The sequence below is a fragment of the Cibotium barometz genome, chromosome 27 (genome assembly GCF_041138505.1).
Source record: "Cibotium barometz isolate CiBa-2024 chromosome 27, ASM4113850v1, whole genome shotgun sequence".
Lineage (NCBI taxonomy): Eukaryota > Viridiplantae > Streptophyta > Polypodiopsida > Cyatheales > Cibotiaceae > Cibotium > Cibotium barometz.
Genome location: NC_141072.1, coordinates 38,222,988 through 38,239,813, shown reverse-complemented (window position 1 = coordinate 38,239,813; position 16,826 = coordinate 38,222,988).

The following is a 16,826-nucleotide window of genomic DNA, read 5'->3' as shown; positions in this document are numbered from 1 at the left end:
ACGAGGACGACACCAGATCTAGGTCCTTGTGTTGCCATTTTGAAGACAAAGAATTTTTCTTTAGGATTGCCTTGGCAAGGAAATCGACTTCCGTACAAAAAAGGAAACATGCATTTATTTTTCAACTGGAGAATGTTATCATAACTATCTCTAGACAGACAGCTGCCATGTCACAAATGTGTCATGTTGATACTTTCTTATCAAGGTATCCATGGAAAAAACATTCATAAAACTTCTTATTGTTTTGATAATATATGCATGTTATCCTTGGACATTGTAGTGACCCCACACAATAGCTAAGACTTACTATGCAATCAAAAACCATATTGGTGGTTTCAAGTCGTGTCCAAATGTGACCATCTAATCTCTGCTCCATGGCAACGAATTCCGGGGTGCTAGCACGCGGAAGTAGCACTTCTTGCACAGGGCAAAACCTCTCACTCGGGGCCTCACCCATGGATATCCGGACAAGAGACTTATCCCTCGGTTCTTCCAAAACCGAACCCGGAAAAACTTCCCTCGCCCAGAAAGCACAGGCGATTCCTCTAGGATATTTTATTCTAACGTAGTCAAGAGCCTTAACTAACCAAACTGATCCGACCGAACCTGTAAGTCACATGGTCCGATCAAGGGAAGAGACTTACACTTGGATCATAGAGACCAACGCTTTTTTCCTTGTCAAGAGGCACAGCCGTTGATTCTTTTCCATAGAACAAGGACTATCCGGGATTTACTTCAACTATCGTAACTTAACAGAATTGAGTCTCATTTTAGGGACCCATCAGTCCAGCCTAACCCCATCCAATCCCATGGGTTAGCCAACCACCCAACCACTGAAGGGATAGGATCCATTTAGAAATTTGGTTATGTTTTACCCCGGGTACCAGGGAAAAGAGTTCCCAACCCCCCTAGCCGGCGCTTCAAGAAAACTTCAAGATAGTCACACCACTTACACACCCAATATGAAATTGCCTGTTTCACAGATTCAGTTGTCTTTAAAACAATCCTTTGATGAAACCATACTAATACTGATCATAATCCTCCAAAATATTTGAGTTCTGATTTCCAATCATTCCTTCATCGGTGTACCTATGGCATCATTGGCAATACCAGAACGCTCACCACCTATTCACTCAGGGGCCTTTTCAATAGTTCCTAGCTCATAGTACCCGGCAATATAATCACATAAGAAAATCCAGATGGACTCTCTGTTGAAGATCAGCAAGATCAACCAACAGATCCATATAAAAGAGCCATGGACTCATCCGTTGAGGACCAGCAAGGCCAATCAACTAGATCCATGCCCGAGTTTAGAAAACAACTCTAACTCCTTGTTCCAGATGCACGCGTGGGTATCTTCGGCGGCCCAGAGCCCGAGCACCGTATGGTCAGCACCCTCTAGGCTCCTTCGCAGGTCACCTAGTGCTTCGCTCATAGGCCGTTTCCTTGGTCCTTCATCCACCGTATCGGAAGCTCACGATTTAAATCGAACCGAGGCTAGTCAAGACCTCAGGTGACCTTGCTATGCGAGACATCCTCCGTTGACTCTCCGTCAGCTAGCTGCAACTTTATCACTTAGGTCTCCACAACCTCATTCACAAGATGGTCAAAATGCTTCCCCAGCATTCTTGACATAAAACAGTCATTTAAAAACAGGTCATAAATACAGTTTCTAACGAACTCTCATCTTTCCACATTGTTCCACATCATTTCTCGTTATTCCACATTCTTCTAAATCAATTTACTTTGCTTATTCCACATCTAGTCATATCTATTCCCATCATCCTTCATCCATTCTCATTCAATCATATCATATCATATTACATCTCATCATCCTTCATTCATTCTCATTCAATCATATCATATTACATCTCATCACATCTATCCACATCACATCACATCTATCCACATCACATCACATTCATCCACATCACATCTCATCACATCCATTACATCTATTCAGATCCTCATCACATCACGTCACATCCATCCTCATCACATCTCATCCATTCACATCCACCCATCATCACATCCATTCACATCACATCTCATCCATTCACATCTACCCCGATCCACATCACATCTCATCCATTCACATCTACCTAAATCCACATCACATCACATCACATCTATCCACATCACATCTCGTCCATTCACATCTACCTAGATCCACATTCATCCACCTTACATCTCATCCATCCATTCACATTACATCACATCCATTCAAATATCATCATATCACACTCACATCCATTCACATCACATCACATCACATCACATCTATCCACATCACATCTCATCCATTCACATCTACCTAGATCCACATTCATCCACCTTACATCTCATCCATCCATTCACATTACATCACATCCATTCAAATATCATCATATCACACTCACATCCATTCACATCTCATCGCATCCATTCAGATATCATTATATCACACTCACATCCATTCACATCTCATCGCATCCATTCAGATATCATCACATCAGATTCACATCCATTCCCCTCTCATCGCATCCCTTCCCATCTCATCACATCCACTCACATCTCATTCACATCCATCACACCCATTCACATCCATTCACATCCATCACATCCATCACACCCATTCACATCCATCACATCCACTCACATCTCATTCACATCCACTCACATCCACTCACATCAACAATCACATCCATCACATCCATCACACCCATTCACATCCATCACATTCATTGCATCCACATCACATTACATACATTCCATCCACATCTACCCTTATCACATCACATTCATTCCATCCATATCACATCACATTCATTCCATCCACATTACATCACGTCCACATCTATCCACATCACATTTCATTCATTCCATCCACATTACATCACATCCACATCTATCCATCTCTCATCACATCCATTCACATCTCATCACATTTATCCACATCCATCCATTCATTCACATTCACATCCATCCATTCATTCACATTCACATCTATCCACATCCATCCATTCATTCACATGCATATCTATCACATCACATCTCATTCTCATCCATTTACATATCTATCACACCACATCTCATTCTCATCCATTCATTCACATGCATATCTATCACCACATCTCATTCTCATCCATTTACATCACATCACATCCTTTCACATATCTTCACGGGGCCTTTTCAATAGTTCCTAGCTCATAGTACCCGGCAATATAATCACATAAGAAAGTCCAGATGGACTCTCCGTTGGTGAAGATCAGCAAGATCAACCAACAGATCCATATAAAAGAGCCATGGACTCATCCGTTTGAGGAGACCAACAAGGCTAATCAACCATATCCATGCCCGAGTTCAAAAAACAACTCTATCTCCTTGTTCCAGTTTTCTTCCTCCTCGACGCACGCGTGGGTATCTTCGACGACGCAGAGCCCGAGCACCGTATGGTCAGCACCCTCTAGGCTCCTTTTTGCAAGTCACCTAGCGCTTCACTCATAGGCTGCTTCCTTGGTCCCTCATCCACCGTACCGGAAGCTCACCATTTAAATCGAACCAAGGCTGGTCAAGACCTCGGACGACCTTGCTACACGAGACGTCCTCCGTTGACTCTCCGTCAGCTGTTGCAACTTTATCACTTAGGTCTCCACGACCTCATTCACAAGATGGTCAAAATGCTTCCCCAGCATTCTTAACATAAAACAGTCATTTAAAAACAGGTCAAAAATACAGTTTCTAACGACTCTCATCTTTCCACATTGTTCCACATCAGTTCTCGTTATTCCACATTCTTCTAAATCAATTTACTTTGCTTATTCCACATCTAGTCATATCTATTCCCATCATCCTTCATCCATTCTCATCTAATCATATTACATCTATTCCCATCATCCTTCATCCATTCTCATCTAATCATATCATATTATATCTCATCACATCTATCCACATCACATCACATCGAATTACATCTATTCAGATCACATCACATCCAGATCACATCACATCCAATTACATCACATCTATCCACATCACATCACATCACATCCAATTACATCTATTCAGATCCTCTCATCACATCACGTCACATCCATCCTCATCACATCTCATCCATTCACATCTACCTATATCCACATCACATCGCATCCATTCACATCTACCTCGATCCACATCACATCGCATCCATTCACATCTACCTCGATCCACATCACATCTCATCCATTCACATCTACCTAGATCCACATCACATCTATCCACATCATATCTCATCCATTCATATCTACCTAGATCCACATTCATCCACCTTACATCTCATCCATCCATCCACCTTACATCTCATCCATCCAATCACATTACATCACATCCATTCAGATATCATCATATCACACTCACATCCATTCACATCTCATCGCATCCATTCAAATATCATCGCATCCATTCAAATATCATCACATCACATTCACATCTCATCGCATCCATTCACATCTCATCGCATCCATTCACATCTTATCACATCCACTCACATCTCATCACATCCATCACACCCATTCACATCCATCACATTCATTGCATCCACATCACATCACATACATTCCATCCACATCTATCCTTATCACATCACATTCATTCCATCCATATCACATCACATTCATTCCATCCACATTACATCACGTCCACATCTATCCACATCACATCTCATTCATTCCATCCACATTACATCACATCCACGTCTATCCATCTCTCATCACATCCATTCACATCTCATCACATTTATCCACATCCATCCATTCATTCACATTCACATTCACATCTATCCACATCCATCCATTCATTCACATGCATATCTATCACATCACATCTCATTCTCATCCATTTACATCACATCACTTCCTTTCACATATCATCACATCTCATTCTCATCCATTTACATCACATCACATCTTTTCACATATGATCACATCTTCTTCACATCTCATCACATTCACATCCACATCTATTTGCATCACATCACATCCTTTCACATATCATCACATCTCATTCTCATCCATTTACATCACATCACATCCTTTCACATATCATCACATCTCATTCTCATCCATTTACATCACATCACATCTTTTCACATATGATCACATCTTCTTCACATCTCATCACATTCACATCCACATCTATTTACATCTCATCACATTCACATCCACATCCATTTACGTCACATCACATCCTTTCACATATCATCACATCTTATTCACATCTCATCACATTCACATCCACATCTATTTACATCTCATCACATCCACTCAAATCTTATCATATCGCATTCACATCTTATTCACATCGCATTCACATCTATTTACATCTCATCACATCCACTCAAATCTTATCATATCGCATTCACATCTTATTCACATCGCATTCACATCTATTCTCATCGCATTCACATTTAGTATCGTTTTCTACTTTCGGTACCGATGGGACTTTTCTAAGTTTCGATACCAATGGGACTTTTCTAAGTTTCTGCCAATTGCTTGGCCTAGTTAAGAGTACTTTTTTTCAATGGATATTTTCATATTCTTTCTCAAATTTCTCAAGTGAAATATATTCAATATTCTTCTTTTTGAGTAAAAGATTCATGGGATTTACAAAAATCAATTCTACCCATATTTTCCAATAAAATTAATAATGCTCAAAATTTCACTTTTGATAAATACTCATAATTTCAATTATGCCAAAAATTTCTCTTTTACCATTTAATTACTTGGATCTCAAATATCATGGGAATTCCTCTTTTTGCATAAAAATAAATTTACCAAAAATTTCTCTTTTACCATTTAATTACTTGGATCTCAATTATCAGGGGAATTCCTCTTTTTGCATAAAAGTAAATTTACCAAAAATTACTCTTTTCTCATAATCAATTAATTATGCATAATTACAAAAAAAAAATATTTCTCGTGAATATGATGAAAATCATTCTTTTTGCATAGGATGTCCAATCCTAGAATATGGTAGGAAGTCCTCTTTTAGCACTATGCATAAAAATAAGATATGTATTATTTTCTAAAAATTTTACCATAGCTTCGCTCTGCTATTACTAATAATTCTCAATTTTTTTCTAAAGAATAAAAGCTTGTAATAAAAATATGATAGTAATTCCTCTTTTATGCTTAAAATCAAAGTATGAATTTAAATCATAATTTTAACCATAATCATAAACTTAATTATGATTATCCCACTAGATTAAGCTAATTCCATTATTTCTCTTTTTTCAAATTGATAGGATAATCTATTTCTCATTTAGAATCAATCAAAGTAGTTTTTAACTACTTATAAATAATCTAAAAGAAATATCCATTATTTTGTTAAGACAAAATCATAAAAATACCATTTTCTTAATCTCTAGCTTATCAAGCCTGTTGCAAATGCTTGTTGAGCATCGTAGTCACGATCCATGGTATAATGCACCTACCCACAGTTATTACAACTCTTGTGTGGAAGGTAATTTTTGTAAAAAGATTTTGCCTTCGTATTGTTTATGTGTAGTTCTTACATTTGTATGAGATATTTTTCCATTGGCTTATAGGATGAAATAGATAAGTCAAAGAAAAAAGCCATTGCAGGATTGGACAAAGATGCTTTAGGGGAAGATGAGTATAATATGATTACGATTGGTCACTCCAGAGTGATCCACTCTCAAAGGATAAACTTCTTATCCTTGCACAATCATGCCTTTCAGCACAAAGGTGAGTTTAACTTGTTAGGCATCCTTTGTACATCAACAAGTATTTATTTAATACATAATTGAAATGTGATTGTAGAAAACAAGAGGTACTACACATGATTGTATCATCCCAAGTCAGAGATGAAGCATATGTGGAAAGTTTTTCAACTGCCCCTAAACTCAGGACATATTTAAAAAAAGAGACCTATTGGCAGTATATGTTTTCCGAGGCCGAAACTATCTTCGATGATCTATATTCATAGGGTTTGGAGTTACCTGAGGGTTTCGTAAACTTCTACTACTCTTTCAGAGACATGCATCATCTTGATATGGCCTTCTCAAATTTGGTAAATGATATAAAACCCGCACAAGATGCTACTACTAAGCAGCCAGAGTTGAGAAAATCAGTCATGCGTTTGATATACAGGTATACTTTTCATTGTCTTTTAATTATCATGTAAAGGTTTTAACACTATCGTGTGATTATATCATGCCTTAAACTATTGTGGGAGCCTACTTCGTAGGTGGCTATTTTTTATGGGGCTTAAATTAAAAAAATTGGTCTCAAACGAAAGGAGACTATCAAATTTTGTATGAAAGTTTATGGCCTTCATTGCATAAATGTATTATATGTATAACAATAAGTTTTGAAGTGCTCACTAAGTTTTGCTCAATGACTGAGTGTAGATAGTAGGTATGAGTTTAGGCTACTCAAGGGACATTTAATGTAGGTAGGTATGAGTTTAGGCTATGTTTTGCCTAAAAATATATAATCTTGGAGTAGGCCAGATTTTCAGAGGGGAGTATGTACCCTTCACGCTTTTTGGAGAGAAGTATTACAAGGTGGGAGTTTAAATGATGTCCTTGGTGGTTGGGTGGACTACCCCTCAATACACGACCAAAATCTGAAGAGGAGTTATACGAATGTGAGTTAATGTGACAAATCTTTTGGCTTGCATTATAGTGTCTTCTAATCTACATCTATCATTTGTATATGGTCTAATAAATTTAGATTCACAATAGTTTTTATGTTAAATGTGGAGAATGGGAATGAGGATGTGACTTCACGTGGGTCATTATTGTCTGAGCAAGGGTCTACAAGTAAACAAAAAGAAGGTACTATATCCCAAACTTGGACATTGTTTTGTATCTTTCGTAAGTTGATTAAAAATACAAACATCTTGATATTTCATTATTGGTAGTGCATGAAAACGGCTCACCATCACAAAGGGAGCATCATTGCAAACACAAACTTGACTTTGGGACACAACAACATGCAAAACATAAGGGTACTATGATATGCTATGTTTTGATTCCTTGGTCATATTTAGCATTTTGATTAAAGAGCTTGGCGACACTATGTGAGTATTTATCCTTTGAATGTTTTTATCAATGTCTAAGTTTTATGTGTGACAATTGGTTGTTTTATGCCTCAAGGATTTCATCTTGGCTTAGCAAAATCAATTTTTGTGGGCTTTCTTACCAAGGAACTCCTTCCAAGGAGGTTGCTAGTCTTGTGTGAGAGCTGATTTTCCAGCAGGGTTGGCAGTAAAACATGCATCGCCTCTACAGTTTGCTCGAAGTGGAATGTTTTCCACTCTAATCTTTCTTTAGCCTCATCACAGTGCTTTGCTTTAAAAGAGCCTCAAGTTCTTGGTCACATTAAGACCCAAGTGAATTTACTATATTGTTTAGGAATCCATTTTCCTCATCTTTGTGATTAAAAACATCCACATTGTGTATATTACTTTTATTCTTCCTTCTTTGAGACATCTACAGTAAAGAAACAAATTTATAAAATAGATAAATATTAGTAAAATGATACCTCAATGTAAGTCATTGGATTAACCAACGTGTCGAAATTAATAGTTTTGCACTCATAAACTAAATTAACAAGAGACTGAACTTGATTATTACCTTTTTTGCCAGAGTCTCAAGCAGTCTCCAAAAACCAACAAAACTCAGAGGTTCAAAACCTACAAAGAGAAAAGACACAAATTTTAAATATTATCAATATATTACATTATCAAGATTACCAATAATTAAAAAATCAAAACTTACCATTTAAAGAGTTATAAACTTTGAATAAAAAGAAAAAGAAAATTGCTTATTACCTTTTTCTTTCCCAAACTTAAAAAACTACAGACCAACACCAAAGCTTCAAAATTGCAGACCAACACCAAAGACTTGAATTAGTCTCCATAGCACAAGAATAACATATGAGAGAGGATGCAAACTGTATATTTTTTCCCAAAGAAACAAGAGAAGAAGGACTAATTTTATGAATACCATGAGAAATTAGCATTATCTCATGAGCTTCTATTTAAATGAGAAAAAATTTACCAAAACATGAACATACTAAAGAGAAACCTGTCTCTAAATTTTTTCCAAAGACTACCTTCAAGAGGGCCATGAGAAATCGGCAATATCTCAAAGAGATTATGTCCAAATGAGATAAAATCTTACCAGAAGATAGGCATATTACAGAGAATGCTTGCAATAATTTTTTATGAGAAACAAAACAAGGAAGCGTAAAATATGATAAAATCGAATTTCGTAGAGAAAAAAAGGAGGGAAAGTGAAAAGGGGGGAAAATCAAAACATGAAAAGTGAAAAAGGGAAAGAAATTTGTGATTGAGAAGTAATATTCACTACTCTGACACTATAATAATTTATTGTGATGAGGACCACAAGGCACATCTGACATTTCTTTAGTTTTTTAATATTTGGTCCCAATATTATTTTCCAATAGCTTGATCTTGTAAGATGTGGTGGTAGAAGATTCAAAAATATCCATGTTACATGGATCTAGAATCCCATCTCTCTCATTGGCTAGCCCATTCTTTTTTAAATATTTTCTTAGAGGGCCCTTTTGCAAGTCCGTATTTTTCCTTATGCTTACCAATGTCCCTGACCGCCACCAACATGGTGTCCTCAATTCTTCCATTCTCATGAACACCCCACTCTCAGTCACACCCACATTATCGACTAGCCTCGTTACACATCAACTACCAACTTCCTATCTCAAACCATGTGTAAGAGTCAATGAAAGAAGAATGAAAACTATTGACGAAGAAAGAAATGTGTTAGAGTTTTCATGCTTTTACACGGGCCCACCTCTGCCCATTACCCATGTGCATCACTTGCAACACCCACGTACTTTTCATGTAGTACACACATAAGCATTGTTCATTCACACAAACCTGCATTGATCCTCATTTCAATAACCATCGAGGTACATTTCTCGATTGGAGGTCCATGGTACAACCCATCATCTAGACCTTTTCCAAATCAGCAAGAACCTTTCGTGGCCTCATCTTTGACCACACCACCCATTCAACCCACCTTGCCTCTATCCCCATTACTCAACACCATTGAATCCCTCGAGCCACAAAGGCCGCCTAGCTCCATCATAGCACTAGGTAGCACAACCTTACACAAAGCCACCTATTATACCTCAAGCAAAGTACTAATCTTGACTCTCCCGGAAAAGAGATGTTAAAGTAAATGTCGACAAAAGGAGCATAAAGAGGCAAAGAAAGAAGTTGAGTTGGAGAAAGTTTCATAGAGGAGAAGTGTACAAAAATGGGCACATATTATTCTGCCCATTGCCCATGCACATCACCTACATATTTCATGATGGGCATCATAATTGTTTTCACTTTTTGCATCTCATAACACACACAAACACATGCACCTTCAATAACTAACGTCTTCAATGCATACCCTCCCTGGCGGGCATAAGCCCGGCCCATGGTATGACCGATGCAACACTTGGAGAACCCTTGACCTTTCAGGTACCTCCAAAATTCTTTAATACATATAACCTTTGCCTCCAACCTAACACCAACAACACCTCACCCTAGCCAATGTATATTCGCCCACACTATGAGATTCCGGCATAATATCATGTCATGCCACGATTTCCTGGACCTCTACCCACCCATGCCAATCATTTTCATGGGGTCCTTGCTCTCATTCTTCCAAAGAGAAAGTGCAAGTTTCTTCTACCAAAACAACTACCTCATGTTGAAGGGTCCACACCACTTTCACAACTAATGGAGGCTCGTTTTATGAAGCACCTCTACATTGCCTATAACTTCCCATGTCGTCTCCACAAGTTGCTTGCCATCAAGGCTACTCAAATTTTTCCATCACTTTGTCCTGCCTCCGCCGACCGGCGGCAAATGAGTCTCGAACTAACCACTTAACCTTGCCGCCAACTCTCTGGCATATCCTAGACCATCCATGTTATTGACTTTGTGGCACAACAGCTTCACCACACCAGGATGTGGTCACCATTAGGAAAGGGGTATGTTAACTGTTAGAAAAAGTGATCTATGTCATATCATAGACAAGGTCAAAGGGATGTGGATGAATGTGGTGAAGGCTAGGAGTTATCCCACATGCAAAGGCAAAGCCCATATGGTACTTAGACCTATATAAAGGGTCATTTCAATGTAATGTGATATAACAAATCATTCTCAAGTACACAATCTCTTGGTCAAGTAAGTGCATCTTGTGTTGCTTTGTATTGCTTTTTGTCATTTGTTTATAATCATGTTTAGCATTATGTTTGAGCCTCCATAGGCTAGCCTAGCCCTAGATCCATGATTTCCAACATGGTATCAGAGCCTGGAAGGCTATGGCTTAGCTTAGTTTAGTTGTTTTGCCATTTCTCTTCAATATGGTGCCCGCAAAAGGAAGTGCCATTGAGAAGAAAGAATAGCAAAATTATTGCATTAGTCTTTGCATCATTAGGGTTTCCTTAGGTGTTGTCCATTGCATTCATTTCAAAAAAGTAGAGAGAGCTTTTGCTCTTGTTCCCGCATTGCACATCAAAAGCCAACTCACTGTCATTAGAAAGAAGCGGTGTTCTCCATAGCTCACAGCAGAGAGAGAAGAAGAGTGCTAGCAGTGGTGGGACTTGACACTGTCAAACAAGTCAGCAAGAAAGAAAGAAGACCAGCTAGGCAACGCATCAACACAGTAGCTTACACGACAGCAGGCAGGCTGCAAGCATTCCATCGCCAAACACATAGAGACAAAGAGAGAGAGGCTAGAGGGACCTCCCTCCTCACAGCAATAGTCAGCAGCCTCAGCCCATGAGTGACAGGCCTGTGACCCACTTCAGCTCCTTAGCCACCACTGCGTCTACAGCTTTGTGACGAAGATCCAACTCAGCATTCATCAGCACATCAGAGATAGCTCTGAACAGAAACGACAGCGTGGAGCCCCTGACAAACCAAATCCGAAATCAGCGCAGCGAAAACGGGCGGTGCCGGTGGAATAAATCTGGCCGTTTTTTTTCATTTGAAATAAAGGATTTTTATTCTTTATTATTTTGAGACTAAGGTTTGAAAAACCTTTAAGTAATATAAGAGGTTGTTCATATGGTACTTAAGAAAGGGTGTATCTTTTACCTTTTTTGGAAAATTCTCTGTACTATGTGGATGCCACAATGGAATGCCCACATGCATTATGAAGATGCCTCAAGGATGGGAATGCACGTACGTCCAGTCTATGTGCAATGTCAGGACGAAGAAGATGCTATGCAGAATGAAGATGTAGATGAAGATGCAGACAGAGATGCAAAAATGGATGGAGACAAAGACGAAGATGTCAATGAAGATGAACAAGATGCTGTCTATGTTTATTATTATGTCATGGCTCACATGTCATAATGACGAATGAATTATGCCCTCTCTTACCCAAATGGAGCCCAAATGTATGGACACCTCTAACCACCGATGATGTAGGTTATGTGTTATTTTTATGATGCCCACAATATCTCTCAGTAGGCCATGTAGCCCTCAAGGGGGGATTGATGGGGAGTTGGGTCTCCATGACCGACAAATGATGATGATGCCCATGGATATGATGATGATGCTACTATGATGATGATGGGGTATGGGAGAGGAATGTTTTCATGTCATGCTATTTTCTTTTCGCAATGTAGAAGCTATGCTCCCTATGAGCGATGCTAACTTCTTTTATGAACTGTAGAGCTATACTCCTTATGAGTTAAGCTTTTTCTTTCATGTAATGTTAGAAGCAAGGAAGGGCATTATGATATGCCATGATCAAGGAAGGGTGTTAGAAAAAGTGATCTATGTCATATCATAGACAAGGTCAAAGGGATGTGGATGAATGTGGTGAAGGCTAGGAGTTATCCCACATGCAAAGGCAAAGCCCATATGGTACTTGGACCTATATAAAGGGTCATTTCAATGTAATGTGATATAACAACTCATTCTCAAGTACACAATCTCTTGGTCAAGTAAGTGCATCTTGTGTTGCTTTGTATTGCTTTTTGTCATTTGTTTATAATCATGTTTAGCATTATGTTTGAGCCTCCATAGGCTAGCCTAGCCCTAGATCCATGATTTCCAACATTAACCACTCCATTGGTTAACTTGGTTTCACCTGCCTGACCTATCGTAAGGCACTTCACCATCTTACTTGCACGAACAAACACTTAACTTTTGTAAGACAATGTTGAAATATATAAAGCGGCCTTACCATGAGCTTAATTCAAATAGGGAAATTCTACGGACTTTGTGTACATACTTAATTAAAACTAGTAATAGAGACTGGACCATTTTTAAGTTTGTTTAGCTTAGTGTGAAAACTAGTCACTTATATATAAGTCATTTTAAAGTTTGGCTAGCCTAAAGGTGAAAACTAGTCACTTATATATAAGGCATTCCTCTATATCAAAGCAACAAAGACCTCAAGGAGACATAGTAGAGAGAACTCGAGAGAGAGAGATACGTAGCAAGAGAGGACTTGACTTTCACGGTCATGTTGCAAACAGAATAAAATAGTGAGATTTTTTACGAATATATGAATTAAGAACATTTAGAATGCTTTGGCAGCTTATATCTTTGTTTGGATTTTGTGAGCTAACAGAAAAGGTATGTGCTTCTGCAAGTAAGCCACACTTAGCATACATATCCACCAATATGTTGTCAAGTGACACTACTATTTTCCACCAACCCCACTCTGACAAAATAGAGGCGAGGACATTACATCTATTTAAAACAGTTGGTAATATCATGCGATTAGTGCATTCCAAGAGACAACATGCATACCTATGACACCTAGACTCTTCCCACCAAACATGCATAAGAGAACTTGAAAGTGAAAGCACATGCATATAATCATAAACAAGACAAAGTGAAAGCAACAAGATAGATTTTTTTACAAATTGAACAAAGAACAAAGACATTATTTAGAGGACATTGCATCTATTCAAAACAGTTGGTAATATCATGCGATTATTAGTGCATTCCAAGAGACAACATACATACCTATGACACCTAGACTCTTCCCACCAAACATGCATAAGAGTAACTTGAAAGTGAAAGCACATGCATATAATCATAAACAAGACAAAGTGAAAGCAACAAGACAAAGATTTTTTTACAAATTGAACAAAGAACAAAGACATTATTTAGAGCATTCTCTCTCTCGCACAATGCTATATATGTCAAAAGAAAATATTAAGTTCATGTTTTCCTTAGAACATGTCATACACCACTAGAAGTAAACTACTAAGGTGACCCATCAAGTTGAGTAATGTCTAACAGGAGGGTGTCAACAATTTAATTGCCCTTCTCAATGCCAACATAATGCCGATGCATCTCTTTGCTTTGACATCTAAACTTCCCACATCTAGCAAAGGTGTCAATGACTGTGTTGCTCTCATCTATGAAAGTGCTAGGAAACCACCTACAAGAAATAATATTGCATTTAGATGATAACCATCAAAACTCCTAAAATTTGGTACAAATTTTGGAACAAGATTGAGATACTTGTAAAGATGTATAGATTAATCTGCACCTCCCGGCCGCATGTACATATACCAGCCACTTTTATTCTCTCAAATGAACACCTTCTGTTGCATGTACATACCAACCACTTTTGTTCTCTCAAATGAACACCTTCCGTTGCATGTACATACCAACCACTTTTGTTCTCTCAAATGAACACCATTGATTGGATTCTCCTATCAAATTGGATTCGGCATTAAATAGCGCATACTTTCCTTGCCAAAACAACCCAATTTGCAAGACCTTAACCTATTAACAAAATCAATTGACATGAGAGTAATATGATTGAACAAAAGTAATCAATGTGGGGGGATCACTATGATTCAACAAAATTAATCAATGTGGGGGGATCACTATGATTCAACAAAAGTAATCAATGTGGGGGGATCACTATGATTCAACAAAATTAATCAATGTGGGGGGATTATTATGACGAAATAGCGATTGAAGCTACTCTCCATTGTCATGGACATATCCGAAGCCAAAGTGAAAAGAGAACAAGATATAGAGTGTTCATACCTAATTTCCATTGTCATGGACATATCTGTAGCTTACATGAAACATAAGAATTCAATATAGAGTCAACCCCAATCTCTTTGCATTTTAATATATGGCTGGGAAATGTTCTGCCGCACCACAAGTCACAAACCACCCCTCGTCGGCCACGTAAATGTTGGCAAACTGTGCTATTGCCCAAGCTAGCTTTCGTGAGTACTGATTCCACTCTAGGCATTCATCTCTTGTGGGACCATCTCCACTTTCAATCCAATTGTTGGGAAGTCAATCTAAACTAACTGAGCAACCATGACACACGGCATGCCATCGTATGAGAGGTTGGTGTATTCACTCTCTCTAGAACTCATCTACCTTGCAACATTCAACAAAGCATACAGATAACATCCACCGCAAAAACAACACGAGCGTGGAGCATTGAGCAAATGCTTTTCCAACATCTCCATCATACATTAGCTAACTACTAGATAAATACACGTGTGCACATACCTTAGTAACTTCATGTGTCTGGATAAAATTAACCCTCGTCCCAAAACCAAGCCAACTTATTGATCAGCTTGGTTAGGTTTTATATGCCTCTCTACCCAAGGATGGTTAGCAAACACGTGGTTGCCACCAACAATTGGCCAGCAACAACTCGCCAAGTACCCCTAACACAAACATCCCTTTGGCACACTACTTGCCTGCTAAGCTATTTTCCTTATGTCCATAACATTTCCCAATCCGGTAGTATAGATTTTTAAACAAATCCCAATAAGGATAGAGTACATAAACTAAATTGCCATAACACCAAGTCTCATGTTATAATGTGAAGGGCACACACTATAAAAAAAACAATGAAGGCTCATATGGACATGTTGACTTAAAAACCAATACCCTTTGAAGACACCTTTGAAGATATTAAGTTTGCTCCCTCAACATGACCTACATAACAAAATGACAATATAAGAGGGTATTTCCATATCTACACATTTGAAACTATAAAAAGAAGTAATGACTACCACTAGTAAACAAATTTGTAGAATCGTAAAGCCCTAGCTAGCATGAAAGATATTGAAAGAACTCTGGCTATGGCAATATGTTATGTGTTCAAATGTTAAGATCTTAAAATAACTCAGGCTACGTTATGTGTTCAAATGTTAAGATCTTGAAAGAACTCAGGCTATGGCAATATGGCTTTTTGTTGAAATGTTAAAGAAATTGTTCGAGGTCCCATGTTGATGGGATTTCCCTAAGGGAGGGAAGGTGTAAAAATACATGTCTTCTATGGATGGGTTGCATAAACTTTGTCATGAACCCAAGAGGAAATTCTCTAGTCATAGCTATTGGATAATGTTTTGGACATGAATAACTCAACTATGGCTAAAAGCTTTGTAGGAGTAAAGAACTCAAATACCTCTAGCAATAGAAAAATAAGTCTTTACACAACAATGAAAAGAGCTTGTTTTGTTGAAAAAATTATTGGCTATGGTAAGAAGATTAAGAGGACATTCATGGAGTAAATGCTAGGAGGCAAACCTCTACTAATCGAGCAAGCATAGAGTCACACAGAAGGACCTTGTTATTCTTGGAGCCCATCAAGTTGGTATCATAGTTAAGCCTCCAGATGCTCTACAATCCTATTGTCATATCTGAAACCCCAGGTATGGATCAAAGCCCTAAAAATGCATGTGTTTTTGCTGCTTTAGCCTCCAAACCCTACGAGGAAGGATTAGATGCAAAAAGGCATGTTGGCGCAATTTAATGTCCCTCAAGTAAAATTGTGAAAATTTCATTGC